The sequence below is a fragment of the Papaver somniferum genome, unplaced genomic scaffold (genome assembly GCF_003573695.1).
Source record: "Papaver somniferum cultivar HN1 unplaced genomic scaffold, ASM357369v1 unplaced-scaffold_125, whole genome shotgun sequence".
Classification (NCBI taxonomy): domain Eukaryota; kingdom Viridiplantae; phylum Streptophyta; class Magnoliopsida; order Ranunculales; family Papaveraceae; genus Papaver; species Papaver somniferum.
This window is the reverse complement of record NW_020621603.1, coordinates 3,118,971-3,131,321: the sequence shown is the minus strand read 5'-3', so window position 1 is coordinate 3,131,321 and position 12,351 is coordinate 3,118,971. Positions and strand designations below refer to the sequence as shown.

Here is a 12,351-nt window from a genome sequence, read left to right as displayed (position 1 = left end):
GTGGGGAAGCGGAAGTTGACTAGGCTTTTCTTGAAGGATAGGGTCATTCCTCGCACGCAAATTTCCACTAGCGCTTCTTCCCTGACATCCTCGTGGCAATCACGGGTAAGCAGGCGAAACCTGGCGATGTATTTTCCTATCTCCTCGCCTAGGCGTTGGTTGCACTTACTCAAGTCTATTGTTCTGACTTTCCTTTTGGCTGAATAGAATTTTCCGAGGAAGAGTGTGGACATGGTCGACCACGAGCTGATGCTACCTGACTTTAGGTTATCGTACCAAGTGAAAGTTGTATCAGCTAGAGACTTCGGGAGCTCTCTCAATCATAGTTTCCCATCAGTTTCGCAATCATTCATAGCAGATAGGAACCGACTGAGGTTCTCTCTTGCGTTACCTTTACCATTGTAGACCTTGAATTTAGGTGAAGTGTAATCCTCCGGGTACTGGTATTCTGTTATTTCAGAAGAGTAAGGACTCGCCATGAAGTTGTAATTGTCTTGTTTTACGACCCTATAATTCGTCTCGGAGTATATTTCCATCGCCTCCTGCGTCATAGCTACGGGCTCTTCCTCTTCCGCGTTCTCCACTGTCTCTTTGGCGCTCTTCTAGGCATTGGTTGCCTTCATGAGTTTTCTCAGTTCTTGTTCCCTGCGTATATGGCCTTCTAGTTCCTTCTGCAGTTCCTCGAGGGAAGGTTGGCTGGGTGGCGCCTCCTCAGTTTCCTGTTGTTCATTTTCTTCACGCGTGGCACCTGGGTTTTTCACTTGTGTGATCGGGTCTGTTACTATCCCTATCCTCTCGCTTTCTTGATTGAGTGGGGGAATGTTTGGGCTCTCTGTCGCACCTGAGTTGGCGCCTTCTGTGTGTGTCATGGTGAGCTAGGCACGAGCCTCCGGGTGTGGTCGCCAAATGTTGAGGGGTGAATTCAGTTTTGAGGTTCTACCCGTCCTAGCTAACCAAATGACCCCACTTTTCTAAGAATAGTAAGAGAGAGAGTTGTCTTTCCATTGTACCTTGTCCTTCTTTATATAGACTTTCCAAAAGCTCCTTCCTTTCATGACATCATGCCATGTGTCCTAAACTACCTTAATTACTACCAATGTCATCCCTTCTCTAATAAAACCTCTTTCCTCCCTCTTAATTCCTCCCTTGTCCTTTTCATTTCATGGATACTTTCTTCGTGGACTTGGGCTTTAGTCCCCAAGTCCTCATGTCTCATGTTGGGTTTGCCTCCCTTTTGAGGGCACACTAGCCTGGCTAAGGGGTAGTATTTTTCATGTATCAACAATGGTTAAGATGAATAAGGTTGATATGAGAGTAATCATATGGCTAACCTCGGTTAACTATTTGTGAACCAACATGGTGTACACGTTTAGGTACGGTTACATAAACCTAAATGAGGGTACATTTCATTTGTGTGTAACAAGGTAAGTTCGATCTAACAGTTGAAAGATATTAACTTGGTTTAAATCAGGTTTTTCATTTAACGGTGAATATTGGATGCTTTGTTACCAAGGTAACTTGGATTGCAAACCCTGATTTGAAAACTATATAAAGGAGAACTCTAGCAACTGGGAAACCTAATCCCCACACCTCCTGTGTGTTACTAGTTGCATAACTAGAGTCGATTCTCCATTAACCTTAGGTTTCTATCGAGACCCTGTAGGTTAACGACTTCAAAGACTTCAGTGGGATTGTGAAGCCAGACCCAACTATTTTCTTTGTAGTTGTGTGTTCTGATCTTGCCCGATTCTATCGTATTGAGTACAATTGAAATAATTGACTCGAGTTTAATTTCTCCGATATGCAAGATAAAAGTAATCACAAACATCTTCTTCTCATCGTTTGTGATTCCACAATATCTTGTTTCTAGTCGATTAAGATTATTGTGAGGTGATTGATAATACTAGGCTGTTCTCCGGGAATATAAGTCTGGTTTATCAATTGGTTCATGTTCACCTTGATTTATCAAAAGACGGAACAAAAACTCTTGGATATGTCTATGGGAGACAAATTTATTCAAGTGGGAATGTTATAAGTGAAAACTATTGTAAAGGGTAATTGTGGAGGATCCATAATTACCCTTTACCAAATTTACAAATACCCCTAAGGGTATAATCGAAATTTAAAATCTCCACTGATTCCCATAATTCCTCAATTAACCTTTCAATCTAACTTTCCTTCTTCGCAGAAAAAAAAGTTTCATCGCTCCAGCAACAATCATCTTCGTCGCTCCAATCACCACCGTCCCGATCTCCTCCACCACAAGCAGTACCACCACCTCCACCACTAGCTTCAATCCGAACATTTTAGCAGTAACTTATTTTCATTTGAGAAAGAGTTTTCGTCGGAATAATCGAGAGAGGAATAAACTTTCACTTTAGTCGAAGAATCAACTGAGATCGAGAGAAAATCATTATCATCAACTGTTCATCATCAAGATTCAGGAGAGATCTCATCTTAGGATTTGATTTCTGGTAATTTAATTTATTTGTTTTTAGATTCGATCTACAAATTTAGGTCTAAATTCATAAATTCAAGCCCAGATTTCAAATTATATAGAGATTTTGAACTTTGATTTCCATTATTTTTGTTCTAAATGCAGTTGCAGGTGTTAGAGATACTAATATTGTTGATTGGTGAGTAGAATTAGAGTTACGGCACAGCAAGGAATTTCATGAAAAATTAGGTAGTTTTACGGTTTTGGTTTGATCGAAATTAGTGTTTCATGGTAAATTTTATCAAAATCTCCTTAAACTTGTGTACTTTATTAATATAAAGTGAACTTTTTTTTATGGATGGTGCAGGTGTTGGTGGCTGTTGTGGTTGCGTTGTTAATGTGGTGGAGGATGATGTTGTACTGGAGGTGAGGCTGGAGGTTGTCGTGGAGATGCTGGTGGTGATGTTTGAAGATATTTTTGTGCTGTAGTAATTGTTGTTGTACATTGGTATTTTGCCATCTTACTAGTTTTTGTCTGGATCAATGGTTTTGAAGTTAGTTTCGTTCCCTTCATGCTATAAGATGATTATTTTATGTGCTTGCTTTGGTTCCCGTAAACTGTTTGACTGTATAGGATTAGGTGTAGGTTAACTTTTATGTGCATTGCCATTTTGTTGTATTTTTAAATTATCTATGTGTTGTCTCCTTTTGATCAAATTTAATGTCTCCGTTTGAATGGATATTTGAACATTTCATGGATCATTTTGTTATGTTTATATAATCTCATATGCACTCCCAGGTCATTTATAAGTAATAAAGAGAGTTTACTGTGTATTGATTGTTCTTGTTATTTGTCTGCAGCAATATAGGTGATGGTACATACGTCTCTAACTTGATTGCCGATAAAGGTATGCACCTCTCTAACTTGATTTCCACATTAGGTTCTCTTTGCTCATTTTCGGAATGCCAATAAAAAAAAAGTCTTGGTGATTAAATGCCAAAAAAAATAAATAATGTCCTGGTGATTAATAGAGTAGCACTAGCAAGTTTTAACTGTAAAAGACTTGATGTAGCGGCAACCGTGGAAGTCTGTGTACATAGGGAATGCTTGCCTTCTGGTTGACATTTAGCAAGCTAATATGATATGGAGCTTTGACTTCCACTGAAGTGAAACAGAGTGGTACATTGTATGTCAATGAAGTTGTTTCTTACTAATATTAGTTTCGATAATCAGATCTACTATAAAAATGAAAGTGCCACTTGTTACATTTAAGGTTTGGATTTATATAAAATAAAGTTGTCACTTGGCTCCATTCTCAAATCATTACATATATGCGTTTCGTTTTGATTTTTCGACAAAATGTTACTAGGAAGATATGTAAACGAATTGTGGTATGCTGCATTTGTGGTGCAATGACAGCACGACTGACTCCTCGTCAGAAGATGCGTGTTCGATCCATGCCAGGTTCACTCATTTGTGATGCAATGGTAGACAACGTGTGTTAGTTTCCTCCATATTTTGGAGATAACTTGAACGAGTTGCCTCTAGATTTGGAACAACTTGGACTAGTTGGTTTCATTTTTATTTATTTTTTTGGCAACTTGTTTATATATATATTTTGCTATAGACAACTTGAGCTAGTTGCCTCTACTTTTAGAGACAACTTGAGTTAGTTGCTTCAGTTTTGGAGACAACTAGAGCTAGTTGGTTCCACTTGTATTAGATACTTATTCCTGTACACTGTTTGTTGTTCATATGTACTTTTGTTGGAAACACGTTATGCTAGTTGCCTCCAAATCTGGAAACAAACTTAAACTAGTTGACTTCATTCTGTTATAACAACTTGTTCCTTTACACTTTTTATTGGAGACAACGTTAAGTAAGTTGATTTTTATATTACTAAATTGGACTTGATTTGTGACATGAATGGGTTTTTATTTCATACCAATGAGTTTCTTAGGGTTACACAATCACTAAAAACAGGACCTTAGTATTAGAATAACACTTGAGCATGAAGAGACTCTCATGGTGCTATCATGGTGACTAGTGCATCAGACAAACTTGTCTTACAGGGGATATGCTTGGTGTTATATGCTTGGTGTCCACCACCACATGGTGTAGTTATTTGAATGTACTGAGTACACAATTTGATAACTAATTGGAAACCGTGTTTCGCCTGTATTATATGAAATTGTCATTTGGTTCCAGGGGATCTATTTTTTAACACGATAACATCTATATTTTTTTCCAGGGGATCCGTAATTCATAAACGGTATCTTTATGGTTCTATTTTCGCTGCTTCCAGTGACCGTTGCATGTGATGCAAGTATTTCTTGATTAATTTTTCTTGAGAAGCTTATTATGTACCCTTTTTGTTGGACAAAACTTCTGCTAGTTGCCTCCAAATTGGAGACAATTTGAACAAGTTGCCTTCACATTTGGAGACAACTTGGGCCAGTTGCCTCCAGATTTGGAGTCAAATTGAGCTAGTTGCCTTCGTATTTGGAGGCAACTAGCCCATAGTTGCCTCCATATTTGGATACTATCTGGAGTAGTTGAAGAAGTTTTGTAGGTAACAAGAAAAAATGGGGAAAAATAGAAAGAACTGATACTTCATTTGGGCCAGTAGAGAAGCATAGAGGATGGTTGGCGGTGGTAGTGGTTGATTTAATAAGAGAACTGAAACACCTTGGGCTAGTTGCCTCCATTATTTTTTGATGTGTTTTTGGTATGCATTTTTCTTCCTTTTTGACGTGCCCTTTTATTGTATGTTTATGTGGTTAGAAAATTTTCTACTTCCGAATACAAGGGACTACTAAAGTTGATGTTTACACTTTAGAGTTTCCTTCAGTATGAGACGCCACTAGTGTCCTGAATCCTTGATTTCGGAGACAACTTGCATAAGTTGTCTGGAATTATTAAAACAACTTGCGCAAGTTGCTTCCAACTTTGAATACAACTTGAACAACTTGCTTCTGAAATGGTATCAAGTCTTCTTTGGTATTACTTTATTAAGTCGCCAAGAAATTTATCCAGGCTGCAGATAGTTCGCACTTGAAGGTATCTCTTCTCTAAGGCTCATTTGTGCGATCAAGTGTAGAAGTGAATCTGTAAACAAGCTTACATGGATACATTACATCCATTAGTCATTGGAAATATGTAGTAGGTTCAGCATTTATGAGATTGAGACATTGTATTCTTTCTGTATATTAATTGTATTAGGAGCATATGGATTATCTGCATTGTCCTTACTAGTTGAGTTCCCTTCTCCCCTGTAACGGATTTGTGTTAAGGATCTTTTTTTCCCTCTAAATGAAGTGTACCAAGGATATATGGTTTGTGATGGCATACCTTCTGTGTAATATTTGTGTAATCTCAAAAAGATTTTTGACAAAATGGTTGCGCATTTGTATGATTTTGGACCCAAATTGAGCTAGTTCACTCCACTTTTAAAGCCAAATTGTTTTCTGGACTCCAGATTTTTGGGGCAACTTATGCTAGTTGACTCCACTTCTGAGACCAACTAGGCCTAGTTGTCTCCACTTTTTCGAGCGAACTTGGCCTAATTATCTCCGCTTATTCCCGCACTTCAGATTTTAGAGCCAACTTCAGCTAGTTGATTCAAAACAAAATAAATAATTTGCATGGACTAGTTTGTATATTTAAGATATCTCCATAATTTTGTATGCCTGCAATGCATCATAGTGGTTCGTTCATTTCAGTTAAGAGTGTCATTCAACAGACACAAATCTAACAAAAGCAAAACCTTGGACTATTCCTAAGTGGATTTCTACAACTTTAACACATTAAATCATCTTCATCTGCATCTGTGTCAAGCCCATGAACAGTTCAAATCCTTTCTGTTCTTAGTACTGTGTCTTTCTGCAGGAGTGCCTGCATCTCTCTCATGATCATCTTCTCTCGGGTATCTACTTACAAATTCACTATCACGATCCAGACTTGGTGGCTGCACACTTATGCATGGTCTACATGTGTAAGAAGAGCCAAATCCACGTTCCTGCAATGTGATTAATATATACAAGATATCAATCTAGTTACATTAATTCTTATGTTAATTTGGTGTCAAAAAAAGAAGAATTGAAAAGAAAACTACTTGCTGCCAGCTATTGATTCAACGATGCTTGCAACTGACTTGATGCTAATGGAAAAGACTACTTGCTCCCATCATTGTTTCATCTTTCTACCATGCTATATTTTGGTCTCCAAAATACATGGAGAAATACTCTAACAATACTGTATGTGGGGTGACTTCGTGTTTTCTAGTTCATTCCCACTTCTATTAGCTGTCGCAAGATTCATTCTTTTGGCAAGCTATAACTAAAGGTCTAAATGTAACAATGAGACATATTATGCTTCTTCATATATTATCACCTATTAATTCTAACAACAAAATAAACCGGTAACTCCAATGCTTGTGTAAAAACCCTTTGCTTTTAATGTTTTCTTAATCTATTTTGACCAAAATAAATAGTTAGTATTGAATCAGTTTACTTCAATTATGAAAATTAGAACAACTTGTCTTCAGAAAGGAGACCAACAAGCACAAGTTGTCTCCAAAACTGGAAACAACTAACACAAAGTTGTTTCCAAGACTGGAGGCAACCACTACAGGTTGTTTCCAAACCTGGAGCCATAGCACAAATTGTGCTCCATATATAACCAACTGCTACTGCTCTTACACCTAGACCCTTCAAGACCAACACCCACAAGTTGAACAATACTACTAATACAAAACAGTAAATGAATGAAAATCAATATATGAAACAAAATCACTATGAAGCTGAACAAAAGCAAGTAAACCAGTATACCTTTTTTTACCTTTCCTAATTTCTTAACACCAAGAGAAGCCGATGATTTCTTTACACCAACAGAATCACTTGATTTTGTTGTTTGCTATCACAGCAAGTACTAAATTCCGCTTCACCTAAAAATAGGATGCACAACAACAACAAAAATTATGATACAAACTATTCTAAAAATGATATAACAATAAAGTTCTTTCTATATCTGGAACCAAATTTTGTAAGTTGTCTAAAAATGTGGGAGAAACTAGCACAAGTTGCCTCTAGAAATGAAGCTAACTAAATCTAGTTGCTTCCAAATCTGAGAACAACTGGCACAAGTTGTCTGCACATCCAGTAATACATTAGATTTTATTGTTTTCAATAAATCTCCTATAACAACAGACTAAAATATATTTCAGACTACTAGAACAATGCATCCATACCATCAACACCGACTAATCACAACTCTAAACTTACAATGATTCAGTATCAGAGATTTTAGAGAGTTACCTTTAAAGATGTTTTTGTTGATGAACAGACCTGTAGGAGATAAAGAAGATTTGAAACAAAATAATTAGATCGACGAAATTAGCAGTTAAATACATATCAATAAAAACTATCATCAATTTCAGTATAGAACTTGAAACAAACCTAATATCAAAATCAAGATATAAAACAAACGGCAGCAATACCAAATGATGAACAAAAAAACTAGAATTAGCATTTTGTCTTCAACGAATCGAACATGCGAAGTTTAGTATCTTTATATCTTCGAATCAAAACTAAATATCTGCAATTCTGATTTACAGAATTTCTTTTCAGATGAAAAAATAAAAACAATTTATGATGTCGTTCTATAAATTCAACCATAAATTGTTTCGTAGATCAACTCTAACCCTAAAAAATCAATATTTAAACTAACTGAGAGATAAAATCGTTTTTACCTTCAATTTTGTATCTTCAATTGAAGATTTACAGTAAAGTGGAGACCAAGCCTAGCTTTGATTCTGTTTTTAATTTTCTCTGATCTTCTATGTTTCAATTGATCTGTTAAATCTCTCTGATCTATCAACAACTTTTTTATCTGATTTTTAAGATTTTACTTCGAATTTTTCAATTGAATAGGTGATTTTGGGAGGTTCTTGGAGAGAGATAGAAAGAGGGGGCGGAGAAAAAGAGAAATGAAAAAGAAGTGCTGAGATTAATTTTCTACGGTTATGAGATTTTATAAAAGGGTATTTCGGTAATCTAACGATTCAGGTTATGGGCTTTTAGAAGGTAGGGGTATAATTTAAGTTTGAAAGGGTATATTTTAATGGACCTCATATTAGGGGTATATAGATAACGTTTTCTTTATTCAATTTATAGATTTTTTGTGTGAGGCAGACTTGTTTATCAAGTCTTCGACTTTATGTCGTAACAACTCTTGGTTGTGGGTGAGATCAACTAAGGGAATCAAGTGCGTAGTATCCTGCTGGGATCAGAGACGTAAAGAACGCAACTGTACCTTGAATCAGTGTGAGATTGATTTGGGTTCAACTACAGTCCATACTGAAGTTAATTGGTAGTAGACTAGAGTCTGTAGCGGCTTAATACGGTGTGGTGTTCAATCTGGACTAGGTCCCGGGGTTTTTCTGCATTTGCGGTTTCCTCGCTAACAAAATTCTGGTGTCTGTGTTATTTCTTTTTCGCATTATATTTTGTTATATAATTGAAATATCACAGGTTGTGCGTTAAGATCAATCAATTAGAATATCTAACCTTTGGTTGTTGATTTACATTGATTGACACTTGAACATTGGTATTTGGTATCGTTCAAGTAACTCATCTTATATTCAATCGGGCTCACAGATTTCTATTTGCTGATTCCGGATTGAATTAAGAGTTAGAGACATTAAACTTTTTGATATGCTTTACTCTATATTGAGTCTGACTGCCTATTTGATTTTCTAGAAAGTGTATTGGAGTAAGTCCTCTCAGATTGCAAAACGAATTGTTGGGTGTGGTTGTTAGACCCCCGCATTTTCAATTGGTATCAGAACAGACAAACACATTAAAAACCTCATAAGTCTGTGTTTGTAGCGATCTGATATGGACAGAGGTGATATCTCTATAAACGTACCACCAGTCTTCGATGACTCAAATTACTTGTGGTGGAAAATTGCTATGCGTGCCTTTCTTTAAGCGCGTGATTTTCAATCATGGGTTTATGTAGTTAATGGGTATGATGCTCCCATTGTGGCAGTAGGGAATGCGACAGTTCCTAAGGATATTGGTGCATATGACGCTGCTGAGATACTTGCTGCAAAGCAAAACTCCGACGGTTTGAATGCCATCATACATGCCATTACCCCAGATCTTCAGCACCATGTGACTACGTGCACTCGGTCTAAAGATGCTTGGGATATCTTAGAAACCGTATTCGAAGGTAATACCAGTGAAAAGGAAGCTAGGCTTCAAAACCTTAATTCCGACTGGGAAAACCTTCGTATGGCATATGAAGATTCATTTGATGAGTTTAATTACAAAGTCTCTGAAATTGTTAATGCATCCTTTGCATTGGGTAAGACTATTCCTGAAAAGGACATTGTGATGAAAATTCTCAGATCGCTGCCATCTAGATACGATTCTAAGAAGCATGCCATCGTTGAAGGAAATAACCTTGATGCTCTCTCCAGAAACACGCTGGTTGGAAAGCTAAAGATCTTTGATCATGAGCATACATCCAAAATCGGAAAGGATGTTGCCTTCAAAGCACAAAAGAACACTAAATTACTTTACAAATGTAAAAGTGTTCATGTCTCCGAGGATGATCTTTCTGAGGATGATTCATCAGATGAAGATCTTGACAAGTCAGTCTCTTTGATCACAAGACAGTTACCAGAGACAAACCTAGGTCACCAGTTAAACCTCACAATCGCATTCCTCCTAAAACAGGGATGATGACGAGGATATGCCATAATGCTTTAAGTGTAAATGTTTTGTTCATTTTGCAAATGAGTGTCCAACTGTAGAAAATACACTGGGAACAAAGGTCTTGCTGCAACTCTTGATGAAATGTCTGATGACTATGATTAAAATGAAGACGAAAGATCAAGGAAGGAGATTCAGCAAATAAAGGCTTTTGTTTTGAAAACTCTCAAAATTCAGAAGGCCCTGGTTCGACATCATCATCCTAGAAGGTGTGTTGGAATTGACTCCTTTCTCCACGAACCTTATGTTCCTATGGATGTTGACGACAAGGAGTTCGGGGACGATAAAGAGTTTTTCAGAGGTCTCAGTGTCTAGTAAATCTTCTTATGAGAATTTATTTCTTGTGTTTTTAGAAGAATAACTAGAATTTGGAATAACCATTATTGTAAGTACACATATCTATTTCCAACGATTTCATCTTCAATGTTTTTAGATTTATTTATTTAAATTCTAAGATTATTTGGAAGATGAGTTTTGCAATTTTAATCTTTATGATTTTATATATTGCAAATTTTTATGGGTATGTTGTTTACGACCGTGAACCTGTGACTGTCCCATACTTGTTCAAAAGTTATCTCTATTATGTCGGTATGAAAGTATTGATAAAAGATAGAATGAACTTTTGACTTACAAAAGTTAAAGCCTTTTATGTCATTATTTGATGGAAAAAAGGATAAAACTTTTGTTTACAAGGATTATGTCTATTGTATGTCATTGTACAAATAGTGAATGAAAATAGAATGAATCCTTGTGTATTCCACAGTATTGGTCGATCTCCGATCCACATTTTTGTGCACATACTGTGTTGCTCCGTAAGTTCTCTTATGTCGAGCATGACCAATTGAGTTGATAATTTTTGTGGTTGATTCAATTGAGATTTTTGGATACAAATTCATGTTTTCATGTGATTTGGTTATGTCCAAAGGAATCCTTCTTTTCTTGTAAAAGCAAGGTCTCCTTTGTTGTTCTTTCGAGAATGACATTTTATGGGGGAGAGTTCTTTTTGAACTTGTGCATAATTGCCAAATCTTTGTGGGGAGTGCGGCTGTGGAATATTAGGGGTCATCTTGCATCTTTATAAACTCCTTGATGAATGCATTTAGCTTCGGCTTTATGCGTGCATCTAAATTAGTTGGTATGTTATTCTCTTTTGGTCATGAAGTATCTCTATGAAAATTTTATGAGGATCCCACTAGTTTTCGTACCTTTTCCAATTTATATTGACAAAAAGGGGGAGAACTAATGTGTAGTTTCATACTACAAATACATATGGTTTACGGATCATTATGTAAGGGGGAGTGGTTTTCATGTCGAGAAGAAGTATTGACTAAGAGGGAGTGATACATATCACCACAGCATTGTTGTCAAAGTTGTGATACATTTGAACTTTGATGTTGTATAATAATACTATGACACTGTATAACAATGATTGAGAGCATTTGTTTTCTCATTGTAATCGCTACGGATCTTCAACAACTATGATGCTGAGTTGAACACGTTTAGAATCATGGAGTTCGAGTCGTGTTGAAGATGCCAAGGAGATCAAGCATTTGGATGAGAAGCTACAAAATTTTATTTATTTTGTAATCCATATGTATTGATAGTTTTGTCACTAAAATTGACAAAGGGGAGATTGTTAGAGCACTGCTCGGTCGAACTCGCATGCTTTGCTATCTCAAGCATGTTTGTCAATGTTAGTGATCAAAACTATAAGTCTTGATTTCTAAAATATTTATAGATGTCTCGGACTAGGACATAGATTGTGTAGTTGAGCTTAGTTTTCACGACGTTCATCATTTGAAGACGAAGAACTACTAAGGGGAGCTTGTGGAACTTCACCGACAAAAGGTATGTGGAGACTTAAACTCATCCATCACTTGGAAAGTCTATTTCTACTCTATCTCCTATATTGATACATAAGTCGTATTACAATACAGTTTTCTATATACACATTTGAGATTTCGAGCCGAGTTTAACTCGCTCACATATTTCTCGAAATATGTGTTGCCAAGCTTTCGCTTCGACCAAGTTCATCTTATATCATGTGAAAATTTTCGAGTAACATCTTGCATGGTTTGTGTGATACAATCATTTGGTGTTGTCTTGGAATATTTCGTAATGATTATTTCAATAAC

The 12,351-nt window shown here is 36.5% G+C and overlaps 2 long non-coding RNA genes across 4 annotated transcripts; one reads left to right on the top strand and one right to left on the bottom strand.

The window, feature by feature from the left end:
* Nucleotides 1–2,150: 2,150 nt before the first annotated feature.
* Nucleotides 2,151–5,830, top strand: LOC113331448. Of its 2 annotated transcripts, XR_003350923.1 has the most exons (5): nucleotides 2,151–2,474; nucleotides 2,603–2,686; nucleotides 2,805–2,945; nucleotides 3,299–3,345; nucleotides 4,690–5,830. It is a non-coding gene; the product is annotated as an uncharacterized LOC113331448 (long non-coding RNA). The 2 variants fall into 2 exon arrangements; XR_003350922.1 differs by lacking the exon at nucleotides 4,690–5,830 and having other exon boundaries at nucleotides 2,152–2,474; nucleotides 3,299–3,750.
* A 247-nt stretch (nucleotides 5,831–6,077) lies between these two features.
* On the bottom strand, nucleotides 6,078–8,438 carry LOC113331210. 2 transcript variants are annotated; one of them, XR_003350803.1, is made up of 4 exons: nucleotides 8,188–8,438; nucleotides 7,754–7,783; nucleotides 7,278–7,383; nucleotides 6,078–6,456 (listed from the first exon to the last, which is right to left on the bottom strand). It is a non-coding gene; the product is annotated as an uncharacterized LOC113331210 (long non-coding RNA). The 2 variants fall into 2 exon arrangements; XR_003350802.1 differs by having other exon boundaries at nucleotides 7,268–7,383; nucleotides 8,188–8,437.
* Nucleotides 8,439–12,351: the final 3,913 nt, after the last annotated feature.